The sequence below is a fragment of the Zingiber officinale genome, chromosome 6B, assembly GCF_018446385.1.
Source record: "Zingiber officinale cultivar Zhangliang chromosome 6B, Zo_v1.1, whole genome shotgun sequence".
Lineage (NCBI taxonomy): Eukaryota > Viridiplantae > Streptophyta > Magnoliopsida > Zingiberales > Zingiberaceae > Zingiber > Zingiber officinale.
The window spans coordinates 99702558-99708561 of NC_055996.1; positions in this window are offsets into that span (position 1 = coordinate 99702558).

Genomic DNA, 6004 nt, shown 5'->3' on the forward strand with positions numbered 1-6004 from the left:
TTAGAAAAAAAAATAAAATAACTTGTTATTTTAAAGCAAGGGGCAAAAAAAAGTCATTTAACAAGGGAGAGAGAGGGTAGTTCAGATCCTCTGTCCCGAACTTTCTCTGTCCCCATGTCCCACTGTCGATCGGACGGTCTAGATTGCATCTCAAGGATGTATTGCATATCACAAGAATATTGCACACATCTTAAAGATGTCATGATACCTTGAGATGCAATCTAGACCGTCCGATCAACAGTGAGACATGAGGATAGAGAAAATTCGGGACAGAGGATCCGAACTGGAGAGAAGGGGGTGGGCTATCAGAAGGGGTGGGAAAAGCAATTTACAAATTTTAAACACCAATGCATGAACATATTAAATGGTATATAAAATTCTTACAAAATCATATTATATCATATGCTATCATTTAATATAGGACAAAATAAAAAAATAAAAAAGGCGCCTATTTTATCCTATCATCAAAGCTACGTCCTACTTTTATTATTTTTTTATAAAAAAAAACATCCCATCATTTTATAGAATGACGGACACTCCGTCTACATTTCCATTTAAATGAAATCATATCACAACGTAATACTGGTGAAATCACCGCTACAACTATGCAAAATTCCCTTATAGTAATTATGAAATTATAATTTTTACAAGTCTACAATTACAAATTTAATTTTAATAATATATAACTTTTGATTCAGATTGAATCATACACGCGGTATATTAAATCAAAACTTATTTATAGATATTCGATTTAATAGATTGTGTGCTATGTAGTTCAATCTGAATAAAAAATTATGACTTCTCAAAATTTATCCAACATAGACATTATAACAATTATAAAATTATAGCTCTTACAACTATGGGATGACTCGATTGTACCAACTATAAATCGTAATTGTTACAATTATAAGTTCAACTTAAAAAAATTATAACATTTGATTTTAGTTGAACTATGACATATACAATATATTACATCAAAGTTCATTCAAATATCTTCATTTGATGTATAATGCGTCTCGTGGTTCAATTTAAGTTAAAAGTTATAATCTTTCAAATTTACATAGTATACATATGTAGCAGTTACAAATGGTAGATGCAACAACTATAAATGATAATTTTTAGAGGTCATAACTTTTAATTCTGATTAAATAATGGAACATACAATATATTAAATCGAAGCTAATTCAGAGATATTCGATTTTATATATTTTGCATCCTATTATTGAAGTCAGGTTAAAAGTTATGACATTTTAAAATTTATTTAGCATACATGTTATAGCAACTATTAAATTGTAGATGTTACAACCATATAACAACTACGAAATCATAGTTTCTACGACATGATCCGATTTAGATGGTAATATAAGTGGGAGTGTGCGTGTCAAAATCATACAATGTATCATATTATATTTGTATCATTTTATAGGAGATATGATATTCTTTTGATAAAAAAAATAAAGTGGAGTACTTCTTTGATGATTATATAAAAGAGGGCGTTGTTTTAACTTTTGCCCTTTAATATATTAATGTAAAACTTTATTATATTTAAAATTTTACAATATATGTTATAGGATACTTTAAATTTATTTATTTTTCAATGTAATATTTCTTTCTAATGGTCTATTAATAGTTTATTAGTCCAAAATTATACAAATTATATTTTGTGACAATTAAGAAAATTAAGAACCCATGATTCTTTTTTGTTTGATTATTCATCCGTAAAAAATGTACGAACCAACTGTTTTTTCTTCTCTTGGACACATCCTTTGTAGCTAATGTGAGATCAAGGATAGCTTCATAGTCCACTCGTCCTTAGCTCATAACAAATGCATAAAAGTATTCACACTGAGAGTTCCTTGACATAGATGTAATGAAGGAGCTCCCTCCTATAATGAGAAGAATCTCCTTGGTCGATTTTGATGAAGCACATGAGAAATATATATAATGAAAAAATATAAGATCCATAAAAAAAATTATTAAATGATTTTTTTTTATAATAGAGAGGTGTATAAAAATTTTTACTTTTTATGTGATAAAAATATGATAATGAATAAGCTCATAAAGAGATTCTAAAGTATGGATGTCATAAGATAAGAAGCCTTTTCTTTTTCTTTTTCTTTTCTTTACTCACCACGAGCTCTCTTTCTTTTCCTTGATCTTTCTTCGGGTACGATCCATCTTTTTTTCATCAATCCGTCCATCGTGGTAAACAGACAAAGACGGGATCAGTTACTGAGGATTTCAATAAAAAATAAATCATTTTGAGGGGGTGAAGGGAAAAAACATGAAGCATGATTGGCGTCGGAGGGGCCCAAACTACATTTGTGTGGGGGTGGGGCCAGCTTGTTGGGGAACTCGGCAGCCAAACTGCTTTTCTGCTGGATTCCGAATCGGCTCTTTGATTCATTAATGTACATCCGTTTTAATTGTCTTTAGCGTCTATTAAAAAAGAATTAAATTTGCAGGACCATTACATTTTCAGATTTATTTATTTATTTATTTATTTTTTGATAAAAATAGTATGATGGAAAATAAATAAATAAAACACACCCTTTATTAGATATTGTTAAAACACCGCCCTTTTTTAATTATATCAAATGTAGTGGATATTAAATTCAAGAATTTTAATTATTGCAAAAATTCATTATATGACAGATATACATAGTTTAAGAAAAAAAACAATAAAGGCTAAAGTTGGAGGCCACTCTCTCACAAGTGGATGGATAAGAAAAAGCTCACTGGATTGAGATAAACGATAATGGAGTGTCTCACTAATAAATCGACATGCCATTCAATCCCTTTCACAATAATTCTCGTTGAATATGATCATAACTGTCCTTGTAAATATTAATAATTCACTTCCTTTTCCCGAAAGAAAATAAAAAAAAGTTGCATAAAAACAAAAGGCAACACGAAAGCAAATGCATTACAAAGCTTCCCAGCAAGCCCCTTTTTCGGGCTGTGTTGCCTACCCAATTGGGCCTCAAGTCCATTCGATGCGAGCAGCCCAATTTTAGGGTTTTCGATCTCAACGTCATTTTTTTAATTTTATTTTAAATGCACATGAATTATCACTTGCACGTACCATACCCAAATTAGTGTCTAACTCTTTTGATGGTTTTGATAGGATGTAATATGTTTTATAATATAATATATCTTTATAATGTAATTAGAATTATATCATAAGATTGATTATTTTATTTAATTTATTTTTAAATTTATAATATAATGAAATCTTGATTAAAAAATTAGTGAAGTTTTATAATTTGGATTACAAAATAAATATATATAATTCGATTATATTATGAGATCATATTTTAATCAAAATTTGAATATTTAATATGCCCCTAATTTGTCGTTGTTGGCCATCGCCCGCCAGCCCGTAAGTTCCGACAGAGGTGCAACGACCGTCGATAGAAATCCCAAAATATTTTTATTATTTTATAATAATACGAATTATATTTTTTATAAAAAATAATTGACACAAAAAAAATATAACCATCGTTGTAATCAAATATTACATACATTACATTACCAAACTTAATAATATAATAAAGATTACATTACATTATAAATTAAATGTAACATTACAAGTTCGATAAATTACATCCAACTAAACAAAGTCACAAAGTCTTTTGATAGAATACAAAAGTGGCTGGTGCAAAAATTGAATTCCCATTTCAATAAATTAATAAGATGAATCTTTTAATGGATAATTTATTTAATAATACTGGATTGATGAAGATCGATAAGAAAACTTTCATAAAGTTAAATTGAACGTCCTCAAATTTAGTCCATATAGTCTAATGAATAGTCCGCTAAAATTACTTCTCAATTTATTCTCATAATCAATAGAAAATATTTCATATATAGAACCAATCCATTTCAAATTTAACTGACAAAAGTTAAATAAACTTGTTATTTTCGGTTTCAAACTTATCTTATTAAATATTTTAAATAAATAAATAAATAAAGCTTAAGTATTCAAGTTTTACTTTTTCCTCTAAGAAAATTTAAAATAAAAAATATGTCCTAATTCTTTTTTAGTTATTTTAGGAGGATGCTTAAAGATCATTATATATATTTAGTTAATTTTAAATTTTACAAAATTATTTGTTAAAGTATATAATTTATTTTGTATGAATTTATATTAACCTTGTCACCCTAATTATAATAATATGATAGTGGAAGCATCCCATCAAAATTTAAAATTTAAGATAAAAGGATTATTTTATTAAATTTGAATATATACTTTCCACTCTATAATATATTAAATTTTTTATAATTTACCCAATCTTTATTTTTTATTATTTTTTTCCATATATAATATCTATTTTTTTTTATTAGTTAATCATTCACTTTAGTTTTTTTCCTCTCTTAAATTAAATAATATTTTAATATTTAAAAATTAATATATATATATTATTTATGAAATTTAAATTTTAAAAATAATTAGTGTAGATGTAATATTTTTTTTATATACTAGTGTGATCGTGCACACACGTTGCGTGTGTAATATAATAATATATAAATTATTTGGGTTTTTGAAAATCCGAATTATTTGGATTTTCTAGTGTTACCCTTATAAACCAAGAATTAATTATTTGTATAAGATTCGTCAAACCCATATAATAATGACGCTAGAGAATCCTAGCAATAAACTACTGTAACGGGTTTCCCTATGCAAAAAATTATTTTAAAGCTTCTTTGATCATAGTGTTGTCAATTCTAAGATATGAGATTAAAGAGAAATATATTTTTTTATATAAAACAACCAGAGAAATTAATGATGAGAAAAATTCATAATTATACGCTGTAGCCGAGCAAGGGCGGAGCTAAGCATTGATTTACCCGGGCTACAGCCCGGGGGGCCAACTGAAAATTTAATTAATTTTACTTGTTCACATCTTGCATTTTGAATTTTCAATGGAAAAAAAGGGTTTTTAGCCCCGGGGTCATTTGGAGAATTCTTTTAGCCCAGGCGGGCTATTATTCCTGGCTCCGCCAGTGTAGCCGAGTCTCGAACTCTAGATCATTGATTATTTTGCTTGTGGAATTACTAATAAATTTTGAAATTATTTTTAGTGTAAATAGAAAAAGGGCATTAACGTAAATGTATTTTAGGCTTCACCAAAATTAGTTAGTAAAGGAGGGAGATTTTTAATAAAATAGTAAGAATCCCAACAATAAACTACTGTAACGATTTTCCTATGTAAAAAATTATTTTAATTTAATATTATACTTGTCTTAGTAAAAAAACTAAGAAAAGTACATTTTTTAACATCGTCGGCCTAAAATATTTATAGAAGTTTCTTTGATCATAGTGTTGTCTCTTTTCGTATCAATTTTCAGGTAGGAATTTCCTCGCTTTTTATGTGTGTGTTGGTGTGGGTGCAAAATGTGTCTTTTAGTCCATTTCGAAGAGGCCTACTTTTCTAAGCGGAAACGCGCTAGAAGGTGTGTTTATGTTTCTTTGTATGTCTTGGTACTGTTTCTCTTAATTTCCCTTAATGAAATTCTTCATTTAATTTTTTCCTGGAATCCCCCCGAGAGGGAGAAAGGGGGGTAACGATCCATTTCAAAGAGTATAGAACTATATTTTTTTATATAAAACAACCAGAAAAATTAATGATGAGAAAAATTCATAATTATACGCTGTAGCTGAGTCACAAACTCTAGATCACTGATTATTTTACTTGTGGAATTACTAATAAATTTTGAAATTATTTTTAGTGTAAATAGAAAAAAGGACATTAACATAAATATATTTTAGGCTTCACTAAAATTAGTTAGTAAAAGGGGGAGGTTTTTAATAAAATAGTAAGATAAAAGATAATATTTAAGATAAAGTTTGTGTTAAATAACATGATGGAAATGTTCTAACGTAGCCTCAGTATTTAATTAGGATCCGGAAAAAGAACAGCCGCAGCCGGTTCGGTTCGACAATCGGCTGGGCCGGGTCCGAGCCTGGCATCATTGTTCAGGAAAGCATCGCAAGACGACC